Raw genomic sequence first — 25,340 nt, 5'->3', positions numbered from 1 at the left:
TCTGGAGCATGGAAAACTGATGGAAGGGGAAAACAAAACCTGGGTGGGAAGAGGATGGGTATTCCTTCTGCCCACCATGGTGCACCCAGCTCTGCTGCCTGTAGTGAAAAGCTGTTTTCCCTCAGTGACAAATTGGCAGAAGTTCCTCCAGCTGCATAGGCAGAACAGGCAGGAAAAACAGCTCCTTGTGAACTCTGCTGTCCATGTCAGACTGAATGCGATGCATGATATGTAATAAGCACAATACCTGCTGCTTTCTCTTGTTGTAGGGCAGTGAACTGAGTACCTCCCAGAACAAGCTGCAGGTATTTCTCCATTTCAAGTCAGTACACCCTGGGTCTGAGAAGTGGGACCAATTTACTCACTCTGTGGATTGGGCATGCAGAGACACTTAGCCCATGCCAAGCAGGCGCCGCCACGCATGCACACTGGTGTTTGTAGTTTGGGCCCCTGGGCCTGCCTAGTTCAGCCATATGATGCATCATCAACATGAAATGCGCACAAAGTAGGTGGATCTTGATGGTCACAGATTTCTTTCTGTTGAAGCAGAGAGGGTCCAGAGACTTATAAACAATCTCAGCTGGGGGGTGGGCTGGGCCGTGGAGCAGGCTGGAAATTCCTGACAACCCGCACCCTTTGGCTGGCAGGGCTGAGCTCACATCCTGCTGAAACCACAGCAGTCGCACTCCAGAAGTATGAAAAGTGTAGGATTAGAGAGGAGATGACCTCAGTGATGGGAGCTGGACTCCACCCTCCTTTCTCCATGGGGGGTGATAGCTGCCATGCAAATGAGTGCAAGTTTCCCGCATCCTGACATGGTCTGGATATGATCAGTGACCTCACAGGCTTATTATTGCTTCTTACTTCAGTCAAATTTTTTCATTTGCATTTCTCATTTACCCATCCAATATTTTAATTCTCTCAGTATGTCTTAAGCCACCCTTGGGTCCTATTATTAGCCAAAAAAATCAGGGAACTAAGAATAATCTTGCTTACACTGCTAGAGTAGAGGTCAGCTTTTGGCAGCAAAGATGTTTTTAGTTCTTTTAATAGAAAAATTACTAAAAGAGAGAAACAGAGAAGAAAAGAAAGAGAGAAAGAGGAAGAGGAAGAGAGGAAGGAAGAGAGGAAGAGAGGAAGAGAGGGAGGGAGGGAGGGAGGGAGGGAGGGAGGGAGGGAGGGAGGAAGGAAGGAAGGAAGGAAGGAAGGAAGGAAGGAAGGAAGGAAGGAAGGAAGGAAGGGAGGGAGAGAGAGAGAAAGAGAGAGAGAGAGAAAGAAAGAAAGAAAGAAAGAAAGAGAGAAAGAGAAAGAGAAGAGAAAGAGAAAGAGAAAGAGAAAGAGAAAGAGAAAGAGAAAGAGAAAGAGAAAGAGAAAGAGAAAGAGAAAGAGAAGAGAGAGAGAGAGAGAGAGAGAGAGAGAGAGAGAGAAAGAAAGAAAGAAAGAAAGAAAGAAAGAAAGAAAGAAAGAAAGAAAGAAAGAAAGAAAGAAAGAAAGAAAGAAAGAAAGAACAATTGAAGTTCACATGACCTAAACAAAGAGAGCTCATCTGCAACATCCCCTGTCCAAACAGGTCTGTATCCCGGCAGACCTTTGAGGGGACATCACAGCTCACTGAGAGAATGGTCAGAGGCCCAACATGAGGAAGGCAAGAGCTAAAACCATCCAGCAGTCTCTAAATACCGGACCATTCCTTGGGGCAACTAGAACAGTGCTCCTGATGGAGTCCAAGGAACGACACTCATGTAATGCCTACACTGTTAGAAGCAGCAGGCTGAGGGAAGGAAATGAGTATGTGCAAGCAGAGCTGGAGCTGCTGCCCATGCTCTGTGGAGTAGAGCATGGACTCAGACAAGCTCAGGGCATGATGAGCCATCAGGAAAGCACGGAAACAATGTGTAGAGACAAAGAGAACCTTTGTGGCACAACTCTGACCAGAGAAAGTGATTTTAGAAATAGCTTACTTCTATGGGGTATCCTGCTTTAATTTGGCCCAGGTAACCAATGGACTCACATGAGGAATTAAGAGTACATGTCAGTAAAAGTGAATGGGCATCTAGGGCTTCAGTAGTTTAAATAAACTTTTCATAAATAAATCATTAGAGTGGCTTCAGTGCCATGTAGCGCACTGGCAAGTAGCAGAAATGCCATGTTTTGTTTTAAGGAGCTATGCAGAGAAGGCAGCCATTGGCAACCCAAGGATGCATGAACCAACTGCTTTAATAAGGACATAGTTGGCATGTTCAGTTGGGTAAGCTCAGACCAGAGCAACACACCTGAAGCCTATCCTGTCATGCCTCTAGTTGAGTTGTGTGGAAGTGGGACCTGTGCATTTATGAGAAAAACACAGTGTCTGAAAAACTAGACATGCAATGGTATGCAACATTTATCTTTTACTTGTTTTATGTGTTTTTTAGTGACTTGTTACACTGTATACCTTGGTCAAGCACCAGAAGGGAGGTGGGGGCAGACTGACCCTGACGGCGAGGTGAGTTTTGTGTCCCCCAGCCAGTAGCAAAGGGGTAAATATGCTCGCGTGTGGCTGCCATGCCTTGCCTGCAGCCTTCAGAGATGAGAACCGGAGTGCTTACGAGTGATGAGTGTCTTGTAATTTCCCAGCAAATTCACCCTCACAGGAGTCCACAACCAGCAAGATGATTCAGTAAGCAAAACAGAGATGAGTCAAAAATATTGGATGACAGTGTTACCATCTTGGCTCCATGATGAGGAAGCCTCTGCTCTAAAAAAATCTCACTCCTCAGGAAAAAAGAATAAAGAAAGGTAATACATAGATTAGGATTCAAATTCCCCCACACAGCAGATTCACACTGATGGGGCCAGAGCCTAGCAAACAAGCAACAATGAGCTTTAGGTACTTGCACTGCCAGAGCATTAGGCCTGAGGGAGAGCAGATGACAGCAGTCAGAGGCCATATTAGGCCAGTGCAAGTTTCATACACTTTATGGTGTGATCATATGAACACCTCCTCCCCCCCCCCCCAAAAAAAAAAAAAAAATCATCTGCCTTAGGGCTTCTACCTGCAGCCTCCCTCAAAAAAAACAAACTGTGCCCTATTTCCTTGAAGGCATAATGCTTTAAGGCTGCTCAGGTCAGTGTGAGGGCAATGGCTGCTGTTCTGCTCCTGGACATGGCATCAAGCCTAGGGACAGCCGTTGTCAGCCCAAGTGTGGCAGGGAAGAAGCAGCGGGAGGCAGGAGCGTGTCAATCAGCGACCAGTGTAGGAATATCATTAAGCAGAAGAGGTTAAAAATAGGATTTCACAATCTAGCGAGCGGAAATATCAACCAGATGGCAGAGGAAGGAAAGATACGTTGCTTCCACCCTCTAGGTAAGGATTTTCGTTACTTCATTAAGTATCAGAAGTATGAGGAGGAAGAAGGCAGGCGTTTGTCCCTACACCAGCAGGGCATGTGGGGTGGTGTGGGCTGTGAGCCTGAGCTCTGTGAGGGGGTTGATGTCTGTCTGTCCCTGGTGGGGTAGCATGGCTCACAGAGCTGCTGTGGTCATGCTGATGTGGCATGAGGTATGAAGCAGAGGTGGTATATTCTGCCTGTCAGGTGCTGCATCTGCCGTGGGTGCTGGTTGTGTAGGGCATACTGAGGGCAGCAAATGGCGTCCTGCGGCCCATGTGGTGCCTGTCGGCACTGTGCAAAGCGTGGATGTGTGGTGCTTGCCTGAGGCATGTGCTGACAGGCCCAAGGCTGCTCAGTTCGAAATGCTATTTGTGTTGTGTACTGGTGACCTGTGGTGGAGCAGGCGATGGGTTTCACCCCACTGTAGGATGACCATGGGGACAACCATGCGGGTGAGAGACAGCTCAGGCTGGCTTTTGCATTGCCACGTTGGTAATGATTTGTCCTGGTAAAGTGTCACCTGCTGTTACAGGTGGTGCTTCCTGGTCACTGTAGCCTCATCGGCCCTCACCTCGTGCTGGGAGAAGCTGTGTCCCAGCAGTGGGTGCCTGCTGCTTCCTACCAGGCTAAATGGCTGCGGAACTGCCTGGCTGAAATCAAACTTCCCCTCCACTTAAAAAAAAAGAATATAGTTTTCAGTGAGATTTCTTCCCTGGATAGGTCTACCAATTGCTGCCCCAATACACTCATCCATGCAAAGGCAGGATGAGGGTGGTGGGGACAGGAAGCACTTTGCGAGGTTATGGCTTATTCTGTTTTAAAGCAAACATGGGGTAGCTAGACCTTGAATCCAAACCCGCTGTCCTGGAGAGGGACAGGCCTTCCACACCCACCATCTCCTCTCCTTCCCTCTCCCTGAGCTGCCCTCTCCTCACCTCTGCTCCTGGCCCTGTGGTCCCATCTCCTTGCCTGCCATCGTGCTTCTTGTTAACCGGATGGTTGAGTAGGTTCAAAAAGCCATCACAGGGCAAGGGTTGCTTTCTTATCCTGTCAGGTCTGTGCTTTGAATTAGACTTCTCAGGTTCAAATTTGGACCTAGTGTTTAACTAAAGTGAATGTTAGGAATTAGTAAATGCTTTATGTAATATGGGGTGGTGAGAGAGGAATTGACTACACATTAACTTCACTGTAAGATATTTTATCTCTACATCACGGAGACACTTCCCAGTATTTCCCATTCCTCTGGTATGAAGTGACATACATTGTCATAATGTAAACTGCTGGAAAGGTGAGAACAAGGCTATTCTGAGACTCATTAGTCGTGCAAAAGGGTCACAGTCAAAAATGGCATGATAAATTAGCTTCTTTTTTGGACATGCTTCTTACGGCTTTTCTTTTAATTCATAATGGATTCTCTTTATACAAATGAAGCCGTATAGATGCATGTGAAAAGGTGTTCTGTTGAAATGAGTGTTGCCTAATGGAATCAATACAAAAATATCTGATATTAATTTTCCAGCTACTATGACGGAAAATTGTGGAAGGAGGAGGGATCCTCTTGCAGATGGGCAAACCCTATGACTCCCTCAGTTATCCCCCACTTAAAAGCTATCAATTTAGAGCTGTCCTGTGTATTGCCCTGTGAATTGAACAAGCCTTTTCAGTCTTTAATTAAGGGTGACAAACTCTTTGAACATCACAGCATTCATCTGTTCATGTGTGGAAAGCCTGGTGTAACAAAAGAATTTAATCAAACTACAAGCCTAATAAAGACTACATTGCCTGAACTAAATGATGTTATTGCTGCTGCAGCTCATAGTTTTACATTTAAAAAAGCGGGTCAGAGTGTTCATTCATCTTGATTAGCAATGCCAACCTAATTACTTCTGGAGGAAACAGTAATTAGCTGGAGTCTCACCTCATTAATCATGACATTATTCTAGCAGACTATTTTTATCTGATAAATGGCTTGGATTGGAACAAGGTGTATATTTGAATTTTAGTTAATTGTACACAGCTTGCTGCATAACATTTCACATTTTTATCATTTAACTGCTTCCTTCCTGTGAACCTCTCATCCATTTTTGCATGCTGTTCATGTTGAATAAAAGGTGAACAGCCCATGTAAGGTATGTCAGCTTTAATTACAGATAGGAGTAACTGAAGGTATGTTCCAACCGCAGTGAAATGATGGGGTCCCTGCCTGCATAGGAGACCAAAGGAGTCCTTTTCTCAGGCAGAAACCAGCGTGCAGCTACCATTGCACAATGGGCTAGTGCTGGTTACTCCTAACAGAAACCTAGTCCAAGATTTTCAGTGGGGACTGATGATTAAACACATTCTTGCTCTTGAAGCCAAATATTTGGGGGTGACTCCATCTAGGCACCTCAAAGTCAGTGCACTTAAATTATCAGTCACTTCTGAAAGTATTGACTTTATATGGTTTCAAAATATACATTTGTGGAAAAAATAAAATAATAATAATAAAAAAATAATTAAAAAAAATATTTTGCATTTATTATAACCAATGGGAAAGCTTGTACTGCTTTTTGGGGCACGGTGTTTTTCAAAAAGTTGCCTTAAACTGCCTTAAATAGCACTCAGATATGTGTCTTAATTTGACAAAACATGATTGCCTTATCTAACTGGAAGAACTAGGAAAGAGGAAAAGCCTGGATGTCTCAATTCCAGATTCTGTATTCCAATAAAAGTAACAGGCTCTAATTTCCTAGTGAGGATGACTGAGTGGATCAGTCTGGGAATCTTTTCTGAGACTTTTTTCAGAGGTATTAAAATAGGTGGATCTCTGTATGCTTGCTTCTGAAACTCATACCCACTCTATCTGTATTGTTGGACTACCACAAGGGAAATTCTCCTGCATAAGCCAGCATTTTATCTATGTTGAACTAAAGGGTTTATGTGTTCATTACTACAAGTCAATCACTTTTCACAAGCAGTATGTTAACAGGAAAAAATGAAAGTTAATGTAAACAAATAAAATATAAAAGTTACTCTTTCATTTTCAAGTAATGACTGTTACCAAGTTTACACTTGGCTTTAGTTGTATGCAGTGCCTTACGTTTTCAAAGTGCACAAATGTTAACATCAGCATTTCATTTGCTTTGAATAACTAGAGTAATTGTCTGTATTTTAGGAGCTGATCCATTTTCTAGAAGTAGCTTACTCCTCCATAATGACGTTCACTCTTACTAATAGGAAAATGTTAGCTGTGTCTGAATGCTTCCTGCAAGAATCTCTTGCTGTAGCTGCTAAACTCTTGCTGTAGCTGCTCTCCTTATCGAGTTGTAGTCCAGCAGACATTGGGGCACTGTTACAGTTTGTTAGTAAAGGAATAAATATTGATGACATTTTTTGAGAAACCATTATAATGAACAATTTTGATCATGTCAAAAATAATTTTATGCAAATATGCTTTTTAAGAAAATTATTTTTCATTGGGTTCTCTCTTTCATTGGGGTCTTTTTCAACTACTAAAAGAAAATGGAAAAGACAGGAGGACAAAATCCAGTGTCCCTAAAATTATATATATATATAAAAAACAAAACAAACAACAAAACAAACAAAAACCACAACAAACAAACAAACAAACAAACAAAACACAAAATAAAAACGTTATTTGTAAAAACATGTTCAACACATACTATTTCTTGACAGAAAAAACAGTTTTGAGACACACTTTTTATTTTCAAAAGGTGGCAAAATACAATCAGATCTATGCTGCCCTGACATAGCAAAAAGCTTCTTTGCTGGCAAAAATAACCCTTGTCCATGCTTTTCTGTGGATGTGAAATATCTGCAGAAAAGATGCGCACTTGAGAGAAATACTATGTGTAGGTGACTTTTTTTGATCACCAATTATTAATTTAAGTCTGTTTCAATAATTAGTATTGTTTCTAATTGTTAACTTTGCTATTAGGATCCCATATGATCTAGGCTGTTATCTTTGATTGTAGATCCCAGTTAGTGTTACGCTGGAGGCAGTACTTGTCAGATGTTAGAAATGCATGAGTTTTGCTAATGAGTGTCTACTTATAAATTAATACAACCTTGGCAAGTCTCTAATGAAAATCCTAGACCTGTTTGCTTCTGTACTACTTGTATAGATACCACTGATGTCTCATAGATTCGGTCATAATCACTTCTAGACAGCTCTGCGCATCTAGAGAAAATTACTTTCTGACTTCTAATAGGTTAGAAGGAGTTCATACTAAGTTTTAAACATTTAAGTAGTGCTTTTCTTCTGAGACCTCAAATGAATTTATAATCAATTAATTAAGCCTCTCTTGCTCTTCCTCTGATAGAGGAAGAGCATTACCTTGCATTGGCACTACCTTGCCCAGTTTGGAGGAGAGACTGAATCCTAAATTGGTTAAGAATGGCTTTCTCAAAATGGGATTATTTATAAGGGGTTTTAGTGTGTAGGGCTAAGAATAGCCAACCTTGTCTACAGCCACAGATCAGAAACTTTGCATGTTGTGTGAGTTTTGACTTACCATGTGAGTGCAGCGTGGAGCTGAGAGCAGAATCCAAAAGTCCCCGCTACCAGCTCTGTTTTCCAACCATGAGAAATGGAGTTGAACTTTTCTCTTGGTGTTGTGCTCTCTTCAGTTGAATTTCTTCTGGAAGTGGACCCTTTAATCCAAGGGCTAAGATGGTGTGACATCCTGCTACAATGCTATTTCTTACCTTGAGATCTGTGACAAAGGGAATCGAGCCCCAGCAAAGTTGTTTCATTGACGGCACTGGGCATGATGGCCAAGTTTTCTGGCTCCCCAGCCTCTGTGACATAGGTGGAGTGGGGTGCCAGTAAAAATGCTCTTTTGTTGCTTTGAGTGTGTGAAACAAGCTGCCTGTGCATGGCTGGGGGGGCCATGGGGAAGGGCTGTGCAACAGCAGGAGGTGCGGGATGGGCCAGGTCACTGCTTCTGGGGCCTTGCTTGCCCCTGCCCACTGCCACAGTGCCCCAAGGAATGCTTAAGCTGTTCTCCAATTTTCTTATCTCAGTTACTTGCAATGTAGGTCTTGATTCCCTTCTGGGAGGCCAGTACTACTGAACACTCCCACCATCCTAGTAATCTGTCAGTAGCAACATATTAGCATCCATATAAGCATCCATATAAGCATCAATTTTTTTTCCTTTTTCCCTTGTTATATGGGATGCTGTAAGTTTTCTGTTTATCCAGTCCTGCTGCTGTTATTACCCCATAGCACATCTCTTATAATGTGGTACCAGGCGCAGGTACTTTGGTCTCCTTTGGCCTCCGTCCCAGTCCCATCCTGAGTTTGGCTCAAAAGGCTTTTTATAAGGAGTAGAAGCTTTAAAAATTAAAATTCAAGGACAAACTTCAGTAGAAATTTTAAATATTTTTTATGCTTAATGGCCAAGAGACAAAAGCAAACACAAAGTATATAGATGACTAGAGAGAAGGAATGAACCTAGGCTTATAAGCAAGGGGAAAGGTGTCGGGTGGAATAATTCCTGTTGCTGTCTCTGCCTTCTGATAGCAATATATATATATACATTTTTTTTTTCTTTTTTTTTGAGGGGGGCTAAAATTGACTAATGGCAGTTGAGGGATTCCTGCAGGTCTCTTGCTCTTTCCCCTTGCCATAGCTGAGTATAAAGCAAACAGAAAATAAAGCAAACTTTTGAGCAATTTCATTTTTTAATAACTATTGGATTTTTTTTTCCTGTCTGCATAAAGCTGAAAAAATATGGTATTTTGAGCAACTGGATATTGGGGGTGGAGGAGAGAGAAATTAAAAAATCAATTGTCATGTAGAGGCAAGGTGACTGCATTGAAAATGCACAGGTGTCGTTTTACATTGGCGTGACTATAATCAGGCTTTCTGTAAAAGACACTCTTCTGGAAAAGGCAAGTTATGTGATATTTCTGCTTGCCAAAGACTAACTCATGTCTCCTAATTTTATATGGGTTTGAAGTTATCTAACCCACACCAGAAGATACACATAGTAAAACATGTATTTAAAAAGTTTCTAACACATTTTAAAATAAAATCTAAGGCACAACCTTATGATTGAAAGATTAAATCCTGCCCTAGCCAGTAAAAATAGATTAAAAAAATGTGAAACTATTTTAAGCATGGTGTTGGCTGTACTAGACAATTTTAGTTAGGTCTGTGTCTCAGTCTTGTCAGAGATTAGCATAGTCCAGAAGGCTGCAGTCGGTATGCCAAAAAAGCGTAACAGCAGGGGTGATAAAAAAAAAAAAAAAAAAGTATTAAAAAAATAATACAAAGCTAATGTCTACAAATAGAATAAGAAGGTAAAAGTGTACCTGGAATCTAGGTGTAAGATAAATATAAGTAAATATAAGCCTTGAAAACTGTCACAGATTAGAAACAAAAGAGACTCTCAAGGACAGAACCCAGTCCTGGTGAATGCAGTGGGAGTTCTGCCACTATCTTCTTTTAGACCATTTTTTTTTTTTTATTCATAAAGAGTAGGTTCCCAGCTGGCACATGCTGTAGCAGTTTGATGTTTTTCCATGAAATTCTGTCTTTTTTTTTTTTTTAACAACATAATATGGACTCGATATGTGGCCCTGCACCTTCTGCAGTCCTTCATATCAATGCGAGGAATCTGGATCATTGAGTGAAATTTTACAGGAGAAAGGAAAAGTGAGATCCCTTTGCTGCAGTGGCTTTCACTAGCAACAGAAATAAAAAAATGAGGCTAAACTTTGAATGCTTGTTAAATCTGTTTCTCTCTCTTTTTTTTTTTTTTTTGTTTTCTTTTATGTATGGATTTTGTTTTTTATTTTTATTTTAAATTAAATTAAATTATTTTTAATTTATTTTTAATTTGAAAATATCTCTTCTGAATCAGTATTGTTATCTAACCTGAAAATGCTGCCTTGCAGGAACATGCGTATAGTTTGTAACAGCCTCATCTGTGATTAGTCAGCCCCTTGCAGTGTACACACTTAGGAAACAAATGTGGTCTCAGTCCCAAAGACTTCACAGTCTCAGGCCAAGAGAAGAGATATAGAAATGTCCAAAGTGTTTGCAAGAGCAGAAAAAACTCAGTATCAATGAACTTACTGGCTGTGGTCTCAGCTGAATAAGAAGTGACTGACTTTTTACATAATGGCTTTTGAGCATATGCAACAGTTTGAGAAAAGAAAAATTTCAGTTCAAACTCGTGAAATCATCCCCCATTTCTGGTGTTGCACCGGTGTAATGGACTGAGACAACCTTTTCATGTCAGGCGTAATTCCCGGGGGGCATGCTGTTATCCCACAAACTGCCAGGGCAATTCCTGGTAGCTGTTCCTCTCTGTAATAGTATATCTTTGCTGAGGCTTTTTCTTTATGAAGTAATGTATATCTTCATTTTTCCAGGAGAGGTGAAGCAAGAGTTGTCCTGCTCTTCTTGATTTGTCTCATATGCAAAATGTTTCTACGTGGCTTGGGAAAATGTTTCTCTCTGACTTGGGAGAACCTCAGAGTTGCCATACATTTGAATTTTGGCTTGATATGGTTACTCTATTAATTTGTAGAGTGTATGCTGTAATTATTCTTTGCCCCAGGGGTTTGTTTGTACTGAGTCACTGAAGCTGAATAGCCCTTCCTTATGCATATTTTCTTTGCAGATATAATTTTCTCACTTGATTTATTAGTGAGTTTATGCTACTTATGTTTGATCTTGATTATTAAAAAAAAAAGTGTTCATTGTTGCCCTGAGTTGTAGATAATGCCTGGCATCCATTAACCAGTTGAAATTAAAGTGCAATTTTAGACTGATCTAGTAAATAGGTGGAAGAGGTGGTGTAGGCTGAAGTGCTGTATGCGAACACCTTTCTCTTGTGTCTCAGTAAGCATAAGGCTGACATTCTCATTTAGTTTGGTTAGCTTCTGTAAACTTTGCTGCTGAGTGTGCCCAGGTTTGGACCATAAAAGCTCGTGGAAAGGATTGAAGGGGATGAAAACTGACCAAAAGCATACTTTAATCATCACATTGGGCGATCCTCAGAGGGCTTTGCACTTGTTGAAACCCAGCCTCAGCCCAGTCTTTGCAAAACAATTCAGTCTGTTTGTGTTGGCTAGAGGCAGGCCGCAGTGCTTGAGGCCACCCTCTCCTTCTGCTGTACCTGGGGCTGGTGAGAGCACACTGCCTGGCCAAAAGCATTTTTTTTTTTTCTATTGATGCTTTGTGCCATCTTGTGGAAGGGCCCTGAGGAACTACAGAAGTAACAGGAGATGAGCAACAACTGGGAGTGAGGAATAAAGGCAGGTAGTGCTGTGGGTGGGAACTGGTCCTCCCATGCTGGGAGCGGCAAGCCGATGGGTGGGCTCAGGTCCCCCCATAGCTGCTCCCCAAGGTAGCGCTCAGCACCTGGTGGAGGCTGGCTGGGCTTTCTCACTTCAAGCTCTGCCACTGAGAAAGGTTTCCCTGGGAAAGCGGGATCAAGCTCAGGGAGCTGAAGATCAGTGTTGGGAGTTGAGTCCACCCCTGACAGAACCGCACTGACATCCAGACACAAATTCAACCCAGTGAACCAGACTTCTTCATGTGGTAATGCTGCCATATACAGCTGTGGCCTCTTTGCAGGGCTGGAACAGCAGGAAACAAGAGGAGCAAAAATAGGGATGAGACTCAGCGTGCACAGATTTGTGTATCTTTGTATGCATCTGGTATAACTAAATCTTTGTGTGCAAGGCACATATGATTTTGAAGTGTCAATTTGACTTTGGGTAACATTCAATAATCTCCTTTTATTCCCATTTAAAATCTGGCTTAATTAAAATGTACAGGGAGTTCCCACAATGAGTATTGTTTCTAAGCTGTGTGTCTCTTTCAAATTCCCAGTATAAACAATCCTGTAAATAGGTAATTAAAGCCATCTGCTTCTTGGTAGCCCAGTTACCTTTGCAGCATCATTTACATTTTTCTCCCCTTTAACTCAGGGAATTAAACTGCCATAAATTCTTACTTTAGTGGATGAACCATTAAAAAAAATGCTTGTGGCACATAATTTGTCAAGAAGAAAAGACATTTTCTATTAAACTTTTCTTCCAAATAAACCATTCTTTATTTCCACACAAAATTGTGCCTACAGAAGACAGACATGCCTGTAGCCTTTAATTCAGTTCAAGATATTTAAAAACAATGCAGTTACTGTCTTGTATTCCTCCTTTTCATTGAAAACACTGCTTTCTTTTAAACATGTCATCGAGGGTAAGTACTGATGTCTATGGTGCTATTTTGATATAGGGACCTAGCCCATTTTTTTAGACCTGCTTTACAGAATAGCAAACTCATGTTTTAAAATAAATGATGGATGTAGAAACAGGGCTCTGCCTCTTGCTCACCTCTTTTTAAATGAGAGGAAAATGAACCTATTTTTGCAACAATCTTGAAGATAATATTATGCCTACAGGGAGAAAGTTTTAAAGCACTGAGGTATCTGCATCTGCAAAAGTATATATGGTACTGCCCAGAGTTCCTTGCTGAGGCACTGAAAGAAATGTGTGCTCATTATCAGAGTTTGTGGACCTAGAAGCAAGCCGTTCTGCCATGAGCATGCTGCTCTTGATGGAGAGCAAGTTGTTGGGAATTGATGCTGGTATCTCTGCAAAGCATTGAGCTGTGTTGCCAGGAAAATCATTTTTTTTTCTCTGCTGACACTACATAAAGTGTGGGTTATGTGACAGTGGTTAGTCAATGAGACGAAAAACATATTCTTATCAAATGAATCAGTAGTGGGCAGGCTAAGGTAACTGGAAACAGAAATGGCATGGCATTTTGTTCTCCTTTCCAGAGCCTCACTGCTCTGGGTGTCCTGGCTACCATTGACTCATGGTTTGGGGTGGTGGGGGTGGTGGAGAAGAACTCAGGTCACCTTCCTGGCACAAAGTGGGAAGTGAGGCTGAGGGGAAGAGTAGATGGGACCCCTCCATGCTCCAGCTAGAAACACAGAAGCAGCCTGGCAGAAAGGACCTGCGCCCTTCAAGACACTGCTGTGAATTACTTTGTTCCAATAGTGGAAGATGAAAACTTGTTTTTCTTTCTTTTGGAGTATTCTCCATGTTATTTCAAGCTAGTGCCCAATTGAAAGTCTTGACCAGTGCTCGGGAACTTCTGATTTTTTTTTTTTTTTTTTTGTCTGTTACAGGAGAAACACTATATTTTTTCCTGCCTTCAAAATAGCAGGTTCACTACTAATTACTCACTTGTAAATTCTGGATTGACATTGTAAACACTGGGACATGGCCATATTCCATCTGATTGGTGTGTTTAAGAAGCTGAGTCTGTTTAAAGGGAGTGGAGGCCACTTGTCATCACAACCCATGCAGAAAGCTAGTAATTAACCCCCATTGTATCAATGGCACTTCCTGAATCCAACCTTCAGGACTAAGTCCAACACCCTTTCAACTATGAAGAAAGCTATTTGAACTTTATAGTCATTACCACCTTTTAGAGAACAAAGCAAGTAATGCTGTTGCAACACTTGCTATCAAGAGGGTTTATTTTGAAACTGGAAAAAAAAAAAAGTGAGCAATTAGGTTCTGTTGACCTTCAGTTTTCTTTATAACTTGAGGTAAAGCTTGCTGGTGGAGGGAGCTGCTCGTGCATTGGCATGTTCTGACAAATAATTCATTGCCACTTTGGGGAGGCAATAGAGGGAAAACAGTATCAAATATCTGTGGGATTTAGGAATACCATAAATCACAGAATGGTTCAGATTGGAAGGGACCTCAAATCTCTTTCTAGTCTAACCCCCCTACTCCAAGCAAAGCCAGCTAAAACAGGTTGGTTGGGTCTTTGTCCAGTCAGATTTTGATCCAAGTATAGAGGCTCTACAGCCTCTCTGGAAATCTCTTCCAGTGCTTTATCATCCCCACACTAGAAAACAACTTAAGAACCCCTTATTTTTTAAATGGAATGTCTTGTATTTCACTATGTGCCCATTGCCTCTTGCCTTTTCACTGGCTACTGCTAAGAAGAGTCTGGCTCTGTTTTCTTTACTCCCCTCATCAGGTATGTATACACACCAATCAGACCTGCCTCAGTCCCCCCAGTCTCCTATTCTCCAGGGTGAACAGTCCCAGCTCTGTCTCTTTCCATAAGAGAAATGCTCCAATCCCTTAATCATCTTTACAGCCCTTTGCTGGACTTGCATGTATAAGTCCATACCTCTTCTGTTCTTGGGAGCACAGAACTGAACACAGTGCTTCAGATGTGGCCTCGCCAGCACTGAGCAGAGGGGAAGGATCACCTCCTTCAACCTGTTGGCAACACTTTTGTTGATGCAGCACAGGATGATTCTGGCCTTCTTGCAATGGTGCACTGCTAGCTCTTGGTAAACTTGTGGTCCATTGGGGCCCCAAGTCTTTTTCTGCAGAGTGGCTTTCCAGACAGTTAATCGCTACACTGTTCTGGTGCATGGGGTTATTCCTCCACAGCTGTGGGAGGACATTTCATTTCCTGTTGTTGGACTTCATGGGCTTTCTCTCTGCCCATTTCTCTTGCCTCTTGAGGTCACTTTAAATAACAGCGCAGCCAGCTGGTCTGTCAGGCACTCCTCCCAGTTCTGTACCAACTGCAAACTTGCTCAGAGTAGTGTGCTCTATCATCCAGGTAATTAGTGAAGAGGTTAAACCCCAGGGCTACAGAACTAGTGACTGGGCTCCACCTGGACTTTGCATTGTTAACTGTGGCCCTTTGATCCCAGAAGTCTTGCCAGTTTTCAGTCAACCTTGCTGTCTATGTAGCCTGTACTTCATCAATTTGTCCAAGGATTTTATGGGAGGTGTTGAAAGCCTATGAAGAAGTGACATTCTTTTTCATTCAACATGTTCCTACCCAAAAGGAAAAGGTTGTTTTGCTTGAAGTGGGGAAAAATCTACTTCTCTGAGTACTCCTATCTTACCTGAATAAACTAATAGAGAGCTAATATCTATGACTGTAAAAGGATGGTGTTCTCCATGCTCCATAGCTACTGCCTTAAGTATCTATTGTGTTTTGTAACAGACTGTTGGCATAAGACACCAATGACTTTGCTCATTATGTATCCCCACCCCAAAGTATTTGATTTCCTCCATGTCTAAGGATATATAAGTTTTTTTTTTTCACTCTCTGGCCCAATTGTGGTCCAAGAAGTATGAAGTAACCAACACTTAACTGAACTCCTTTGTTTTCCATCTCAGATTAGTCAGTTAAAGCTCAGCTGATGTAATCTCTCATTTATTTGGGTGATGCTTTGGGGTATGCTATATTTTGTAGCAGCCCGTAAGCCAGAAGGTGCAGCAGCTCTAGTGCTTGTAGATAGGGAGTGGTGAAGTTGTCGTGGTTTAACCCGACCGGCAGCTAAACACCACGCAGCCGTTCGCTCACCCTCCCCCCTCCCTCTCTGGGACGGGGGAGAGAAATGGAAAGTGAAGCCCGTGAGTTGAGATAAAGACAGTTTAATAAGACAGGAAAAAAAAATAACAAAAATAATAATAACAATAATAATAATGATGATACAATGGTGATAATACGAAAGTAATAATAGTATGTACAAACAAGTGATGCACAATGCAATTGCTCACCACCCGCTGACCGATGCCCAGCCTAACCCCGAGCAGTCCGGCCCCCTCCCCCCGGCTAGCCACCCCTATATATTGTTTAGCATGACGTCAGATGGTATGGAATACCCCTTTGGCTAGTTTGGGTCACCTGTCCTGGGTCTGTCCCCTCCCAGCTCTTACTGCACCCCCCAGCCTGCCCGTTGGCAGGACAGAGCAAAGGCTGAGATGTCCTTGGCTTAGTATAAGCACTGCTCTGCAACAATTAAAGCATCGGGGTGTTATCAGCACTCTTCTCATTCTAAGCCAAAACACAGCATTCCACCAGCTACTAGGAAGAAAATTAATTCTGTGCTAACTGAAACCAGGACAGAAGTATAAAAGGTCATCTTCCAGAATCAGGTCCTTACTACAGGATTTAGGTGGCAGAGACCAAAAAGTGGGAAACATGCCATGTGTGGATTCACCGATACTACTGTGTGTGCACCTGAAATACTGTGGTGTTATTCGAATCCTTCCCCCAACAATAAGGACTGGAGTCATGAGATTATTTTTCCTATGGTTAAGCCATGATTTTGCTACCTACATACTGTCTCTGTTTCTGCATAGGTAAATGAGATAATGATTCCTGCTTTTATAAAGTTCTTTGATATTTGTGTGTTAAGTGCCATTTAAACACTATGTATTAATAATATTACTATTATTATTTTAGAGACCAGAGCATGACATGCTCTGGCTTTAATTATTTTCTGCTGTAGTTTGTTATTGGTATGCTTCAGATGTGCTTTTGTTTTTATTCAGTAACTATTTGAGGCACCCAAACTGTGATAGTGGGTGAATACTTCTAGGAAAAAAACTTAGTACTGTTAATTACATTTGTTGTCTTAGGATGGTGATATGACCAGGCAGAATGGATATTTATTCTTTAAATGCCAAGTTAGTAAACCATTCTCTCTAATGAACAAAATTGGAAAGGTAAGCTTAATTATTTCTATTGAATAAGGAATCCCATAACCTTTTTATGGGTTTATGCAGTTGGATCATTGGGAATGCAGTAAGACACATGTAGGATGTTACTGTGTGACTGAACCATTAACACAGCATTGTACAATACTACTCTACATTGGTCTCTTTTTGGTTATGACCAGTTGAAGTTAGAATTATAACATTTGTTATGCAGGTAATACAAAGTTAGGTCTGGATGTGTGTTTTTAAGAGCTTGTTCATGAATTCCTAGTATGGTTGGTCTATCTGCTCCATGTGGTATTTTTATTTTCTGTAAGAATATGATGTCTTGCAGGCATCCAGCATTTCATTTAAAGAAACCTGATCTTTCTCAGTTCCAGTGGCTATACTTTAGCTTAGAAATGGGAGGGGGGGAAGCCCACTAAAGTAAAAAAAAAAAAAAGAAAATGTTTTGACATTTAACAATAGCAGGGAAAATGGCTTGTAAAAGATGGAATTTTGCCCAGGAAAACATGGTTGGTCTTTGCATGTGCAAGGATTGTTTGCAGGGTGGGAGTGAGAAGAAAGCTGGGGCAGAGCTGGGCTGCCTTGGAGATGCTGAGGAGGAGCCTCCTCTGAGATGGGATGCTGCCATGGACCATCATTGTTCCTTGAAAGGCAGGCAGGGGAAAGTAAAGTGTTTTTTTTTTTTTTTTTTCCCCTCTGAGATTTCAGGATCCACATCCTAAAAACACAATCTATTTTAGGAGATAAGAGCTCTACTGGCAGTCCAGATAAAGTATTCGCAACAGGAGATTGAAGGGATTCCTGTAGTGCTCTCCTCGGAGCACCACCTCGTGATGAAGAGGATGGGGCTTTAGGGAAGAGCAGGTGAGCTGGCTGAGGGCCAGATGCTGGAAGTGTAGTTTAAAAGTCCAGAAATACTCTTCTTGATTAATGGAGAGGAATACATGTAAATACACACACACACACATTCTAACTTTTTCAGGCCGGGTAACATCTTCCTTTTATATTCAATGCTGAAATACCACTGGAAATGTAAGGAGTGATTTGGTTGCCTTAGGGATACTGTGAGAAGTAATTAGTGCATAAAACACTGAGGAAAGTTCCTTTGTATATCTTATCTCTGCTGAGGTGGCTATTCAGATTGATAACTGGATCTTCAACTGATATAAATTAACACAGCTACATGGTTTGCAGTGAACCTGCAAAATCTTGCATCTGCTAAAGATTTGGCTTCCTTGATTTGGTGATGCTACAAGCTTCCTTCATTATGACTTCTGTTTAAAGAATTTCTCTTAAATCCTTTGGCTATATATATGTTTTCTTAATGATGCACGCACAAACATATGGGCCAAATTCTGTCCGTGATACCTCACTTTTGGTCATAGACATTGTGGTGCTGGCAGTGAATTTTATCTGCTATCCAGCTGTGTAGCTGAAAAGAATTTGATCCCATTTGTGTATGGCATTTCCAGTGTGGGCTTCTGAACATACTCTTTCTTTGTAAGCAGCAAATACTTGCACATTGGTGTAGTAACCCTGACTACAGTGGAGCTCTGCCTGATTACGCTTATTTGCACCCAACTTGTGTAAAGATTCTTCATGTTGTTTTATAAACATAAGCGATTAGTTCTTATAACTAGAAATGGGATAAATTAAGATATTGTAAGGGGAAGCTGCTGCTTCTCTGATGAGGGAATTGTGTGATAAACTCACTGATATAAATTGTATTGTCTTCTGTATGTGAGAGAAAGAGATGCTTTTTCCGACAGTTCATATTCAACATAATTTTCCACTAAAGAGACTGCAGCAGCTTGCCAGAGTTGTCACACGCCTTGATGTCTTTGAACTTCTTCCTTGGAAGCTGCTGAAATCCTTCATGCAACTGCTCCACTTGGGCATAATCCAGAAAGAGCTTTCTCCAGCTGCTTTGGTTTATTATGTATCGGCTCCCAGAATTTGAGATCACAAGTGGAGCAAAAAGGCTAAATGTAGATGCATACAGAACAGCCGGCGCTCTCCGAGTCTGTGCTCCAGGAAGCCCCCCTGACCTGTTCTCAGTGCTAATGTTCCCCAAGTTGCTTTCAGGACCCCTGGGATTTTGACTGTCAATGATAACAGGCCAACAAATGTCATACTGCATTTATAGGACAAAGGAGGAAGAAAAAAGGCAGTAAAACCCCTCCTTTTCCTCTACATTCACTGTAATGGGAGGGGAGCCCATTTCACATATCCTCCCTCACAAGCTGGAAATGAACTACTAAAGCTAAACTCTTAGCACTTATGAAAACAGGAAAGAGGAAGACAGAGGTACAACACAGAGTGATACGCATCTTTGGTGCTGTAAGGCTATCCCTGCTATTGCTAGCGGTCATGCATACCCATTTGTATGCTTTGGATAGTTTTCTGCTCTGAAAATTTGGGACATTCAAGCTTATCAACACTTCCTTACGGGAGAGAAGCTCCTTCTTTCAATTTGATAAGAAAAACAGTCACTTATTCCAATAGCAGAACTGTCAGATATAGAGATACAAGTAAGGTAAATAGGACTTATCTGGGTTAGAGAAGGCTCTCTGTTGCTGCAGGTATGTTGAGGTGGCTGTGTGCAGGCAATGTAGCAGGTAGACTCTGCCAGGCTACAGTGTCTTCTGCCCTTTAGCCTCTAAATATCAGCACTTAGTCTTCCTCAGTTTGTCTTTTACCAAGACAGAGGTAAGTTAGTCTGGGTTTTCTCTCTTTGTCCCCTTCCCTGGCAGCCCCCCTGCTCTGTCAGAGTGCTGTGTTGTGGTGCCAGCCAGGTGACAGTGATGCAGAGGGGCATGGTATTGGCTCTTCATTGCACCAGAAATCCAAGCTAAGGTAGTACAGTAAATTGTAATGGAAAGGCTAAGGTGGGGTTGGCAATATCTGGGCTTGGCGAGCACCAGCAGGCACAGACTCTGGAAGCACAGGTGATGATGGCATGCAGAACAGCAGCCCATCGAGGCCCCATCACATCTACCTGCAGTTCCACAGTGCACTGAGCTGTGCAGACAAAGGACTGTGAACAACTCCCAGTGGCTCGCAGAGTGGGACAGAATGGAGACACTGATTGCTGTCAGCTCCAGGAGGGTACAGAAAGGCACAAACCCTGCATGTGCTCACCCTCCAAAGAGGAAACCAGGAGGTGTAAGGAGGGCTTGGAGCTGGTGTGCCTTGTCCTCCCTGGCATGGCAGTGGTTCCTGGACCTACTGTCTGGACACAGATGTGTGCAACAGCTGGATGGAGTTCTTGGCACTGCATGTGCTCTGCTGTTTCTGAATGTGAGAGAAGAAACCTCTTTCATTTCAGTTTTTATAATAATAATAAAAAAAATCTATGTTGCCGATACAATGCTGCAGCAGTGCTTCCTACAAGATGAGGACCAGCAGGAGTGGAAGATGTCAGGATTACAGAGCTCCAGGACTCCAACCTAGCCCATCTAAGTGCTTAGGCAGATGCCTTCTTTTGCAGCAATGAGTAATCCCAATTAATTAAGAAGATTCTTGAGTGCTTTTTTGAAATGTGTCCTGCAGGATCAAATACACTTTCTTCCTGGAGCTCAGATTTTTTTTTTTTTCATTTTATTCTATCTTTTATGATTTAAGAACAACGCTTGAAAAACAGCTGCTGTGAAGACTTAAAGATCCTCTATAATTCACGTGTTCTAAATTCAGTGATCCTGGGATGCTTATGTTCTCTTACAAAGCAGAAGGAGGAAAGGACATGCAAAAATCTTTAAGATGCTATTTAAAAAAAAAAAAAAGACTTCAGAAGAATAGGGAAGTTTAATCCTTTCATAGCTCAGGAAAAATATGCCAGACTTATGCAGATAATCAAACATCTTCTCCACACTTTTTTGAAGAGATCAGAAAGTGATCGCCTTTTTCAGTAACATCTAAACACTTTATAACTTGAAAAGCTATTGTCGTGTTTTTATGTGTATCATGGGGAAGCTCAGGAGAGTTAGACTTAAATAGCATCTGTACATTTTATATGAGATATCATACTGTTTAGTTATACTAAGGTCAGTGGTTCCTGCTTGTACTCTTCAGTGAATGGTATTCTAAGTGCAACTGGCAGAAGGGATGAACAATGCAGTTTTCTTGCAAAAAATCCAATTTCTTTGCTGTGCAGAATTGGAGAACCTTATCTATTGTGACTTTTTATCTTTTCATTTAGTAAGCAAAGCTGATCTGTCTCTGGGAAGAGTGGTATTTTCTGACTGTAGGTATTTTATATGGGAAATCTCTCCATCCTAGTCTGACCTGCTAACTATTGCAGTTCTGCTGCATGGAGGAGCCCATATATAAGGTGCCTGCCTGCCTGCCATGCATCCTGTTTTCCTATATGTCAGCTGCAGTGCTAGCTCAGAAGAGAGGAGAACAGGGGACCAGAAATGGAAGAGAGGTGGCAGGTAACTGAGTGGTCCAAGCCCTGTCTTCATGAGGATGCCCTCCAATGACCAGGGAAGATATTTGCAGTGTTATAGGCAATGAAACAGGGGCAGAGAAGTCTAAGGACAAGTCCTTTTTATCTTCCTGAAACAGAGAGAAGGAAAGGAGGTTGGACTCGATGACCTTGAGGTCTCTTCCAACCTAGGAAATTCTGTGATTCTGTGAAAGCATAACATAGTGCTAATCTTGACTCCAGTGAAGTCAATGGGAGTTCTGCCACTGACTACTTTAGAATCAGATTTTGTTCTTTCTGTGTGCTTGTCTGACAATATTTTCTTTGAGATGTTTATATCCACAGCTACAAGTCTGTATAAGTAGCTCATATGTTACTAAACACTTTAATTTTTCACGTTTCTTTCACGCTTTTTTGGTCATTAAAATAGAAATTTGTCAACCAGAATTTGGAAATCTGAACTCTGTTGAAGATACTCCTTCTCATCTATTGCACTTGGATAGACCACACTCTTACCTGCTTGACAATTAAGGTCAAGAGCAGTAGTGGATATTTGAAAGTAGCAGGCCAAAACCATCCCACTTGCCAGCTAAACCATCCCCTGTTTTTTCCAGCGTGTTTTTCCTAGTGAGAGCGCAGCACAGATCCAGCATCTGGGGACAATGAAGACAGACAGGTTTCTATATCTGAAATTGTTCCATCATTTCTGATTTTGATATTTGCATACTTGATCTGATGAAGAGATTTTGTCCTTGGGTAAACAATATCTCGCTGCTAGCTTAACTGATTCTCATTCTTAGTGTCAATATTACTTTTTTGTTTCTGGTTGCAGTTGTTCAGCTCCTTTTGTTAGAATTATTTTTCCATGTTTATGGGATTGAATTCCTGTCTTGTAACTAATTTTCTCAAGCCCATATGTTAATGTAGATGTGCAGCTATTGCTTTTTTCCTCCCTATTTTGCTTTACAAGATAAGGCCATCCCTCACATCTTTTTGCAAACTATGCCCAAACACATTCTCTGTTGAAGTGTGATTATTTTAAAATATTTATATTTATGAGAAACAACACAATGTAGAGGACAAGCACAGAACGTGTGGATGCCCACACCCTTCTGAGTTTTGCTGATGACTACTGTGTCTTAGTTTTAGTGTCTCTGTGATGATTTCATGTTCTGTAGACTTCAGACTTGTAATCCACCCAGTATTCTCCAAATGTTTATTTGTATACAAATTTATACAAAGGTTTCAATGTCTAAATATGAAGCATGCACCAGTTATGGAGTTTTACCTTCTGATGTACTTTTCTTATAATTAAAATCAATATATTTTTTACTGAAACTCTTTTTTAGAGAGTTGAAACATCTTTATGCTCTTTCAAAGAATTTTAAGCATTGGTTATTTGTTTTCTATTTATTCAGCACATATGTAACCAAATCTCAGACCTTTTCCTGTGTATTTAACCTAGCTAACCAACCTATGGGGTGGTTAATATATTGTTTTACTTGGTATCTTTGTTTTCTGACTCACTTTTTGTTTTTCCATGTTGCTGCACCTTTATACTCCAGCTGAAGAGTTCCAACAAGAAAAGGAAACCAATTATCAGGTTGCTTTGCTAATATTTCTCTGTACTGAGGCTCCTGGAAGTAGGCATTTAGGCCACATTTTACTATATTTTCAATAACTCAGAATGAATCTTGGAAGTTTATGCTGTCCGATCTGCAATGAGGGCTCTAAATTATGAGAATAAAAAGCTAATTGTAGACATCCCATATACATTTCTCTCAATCTGCTACAGTTGGTTCATTTTCTCCTTCACCTCAAACACCATTTCTATCTGTATTTACATGTAACCAAGCCTTTTCCTCTGTGTGGTTGGAAGAATAAGTAAAAGGCATTATCTATTAAGTAAGACTCTTTTCAGAGTGGCTTATAGATATTCTCTTGCTATTTTCCTTGCAGATGAGACAATTTGGGGGGCTGGAAGTTCTGTCCTTAGTGTGAGTTGTAAGAATATGAGCAGCATCATATATCATATTTAGCTTAATAAAGTTTTTAGTGTGTTAGTGATGTCATTATCCCTTCCATAGTGTATTTCTATGTAAAATTGTTCTGGGAAATCAGAAGGACTGAAGAGCACATTAAGATGATGGAGCTGCTGCACAGAAGCCATGAGCAAAGTTCTGTGGGTGAGGCTTTGCAAACCCCATCTTTGTGCCCTTTCAGCTTTCTTTAGATGGCAATAACAAAGGAAGCTCATGCTTTCTGATTACTCGGGGATCCAGGAAAAATTCCATTACCAATGACAGGACTAGAGTGGACTAAAAAAAAATTATTATAGCTGGAACTAGTTGTAGTCAGTACTTAACTCACCTTTCTTGGCCTGAGCCTAAAGGTGTGGTACTGTACATAAAATGTGCTTGTCTTACAGCTCAAAAACTTGTTTCATATTAGTCTTAATAATGGATAATGTTCAGCTTCCTGGCTTGCAAAAATGTTATGCAAAACATTTCCTGTTTTCTGACTAGCTCTAGTTCTGAGCTTGGAGGGAGCTTTTGGCACCTCTCATTTGAGGAATTCAAACGGCTTCCCAGCATGCTTTTATGACCTGCTTAATACACAGCGACTTGGAAGCAAAAGTGGATGCAAACCAGGTTTTAGGGAACCTGGCTTTACATAATCTGTTTCTGCCTAGTTGGTGATGTGCTTTCCAGAGCTTGTCACTGCTTATGTCTTCTACTGACTCCACTGGGGATAGTATACTGTCTGTTTCAAACAGCCATTTTCTGTTAAAAAAGTGGTGGGACCCTCACACCAAAAAGTCCTTTTGAAGCCTTTTTTTTTTGTGGTACAATATTTTTTTTTCATTGTGGTACAATAACACTAGCCCTATTTGCATCAGAAAGAGAGCAAATCTCAGTCTAATAAGACATGAAGGTTTGCGATATTTTTGTGTTGATGTCCGGAAGAGAGCAGATGCTTGGAATACGCTCTGCTAGGCTTTCAGATGCTTTTATATTTGGGAAAGCAGGAAGCTTTCTGCTTGGCTCTCACTGCGGTTCAGCCATTGCAGGGTGCTGCTGTGGGAGTGCAAGAACAAGGTATATCAGTAGCAGATCCAGAAAATCTCCATGTGACAGTTGTTGTGTAGCCCTGCCCCTAACAGACTGCATCTGTCCATCGTTGCTTGCAAGTGATGGGTGGCATAAAGTGCGAGGCCTTGCTTACGCATGCTGTTCTTAACGTCTGGGCCTTGGTAATGCTTGTGGTGGCACTGGATGCTGCGGAAGTGCGCAGTGTTTTCTTTTGGTTCTACTGTCTGGGTGCTTTGCCACACCAAACCAAACATGTCGCTCAGCCCTGCGTGGGGCTTGCAGATGTGACTCACTGAGAGGACTTTGGCTTGGGTGAGCTGGAGGAGAACAGTCAGGCTGCCCAAGCTGGTCAGAAGTCTGGAGAAAATAAGCTACCAAAAGCTTTCTAGGATAAGTCAGAATCCCAGGCCAAAATTCAGATTTGGGAGCAAAGCACATCATTTCAAGTTGAAAATTAAGAAGGAAATGGTAGCACAAGCCAAAGTGAGGGACAGATCACAGATTTCTGCAGCTGTGCTCTGGCCAACTGGAGGTTATTCCGTGTGTGTAACTTTCTGTTTTTGTTACACCATTGACCTACGGAGCCTGAGTGACCATTCAGAGTGGATGTAAGAATTCTGACAGGTGTTTTAATTATTACTTTTATTTTTTAAAATCTTATGCAGCAATTTAATTGTAACAGGCCAGAAGGGAGTAGTGTGTGTGGAAGCACTGGGGAAAGTGAGCAGCGAAGGTGCAGGTTGCAGTTGTTCTGTAGTTTTTCTTCCAGCCCCCTCCTGTGTCAATTCTGCCATTGCAGAGACCCTGACATTAATCTGCATACCTGACAGAGGGTATAAATAGTTTGACAGAAGTCACCCATCACTCATGAATTCAGCACCCCTAAGCCTTCTGAAGAGCTTGTAAGGATGGCTGTGGCCGAGAA

The sequence above is a fragment of the Aythya marila genome, assembly GCF_965140915.1.
Source record: "Aythya marila genome assembly, chromosome: 1".
In the NCBI taxonomy this organism is placed as follows: Eukaryota; Metazoa; Chordata; class Aves; order Anseriformes; family Anatidae; genus Aythya; species Aythya marila.
The sequence above is the reverse complement of the archived record's forward strand: the minus strand, read 5'-3'. Positions refer to the sequence as shown.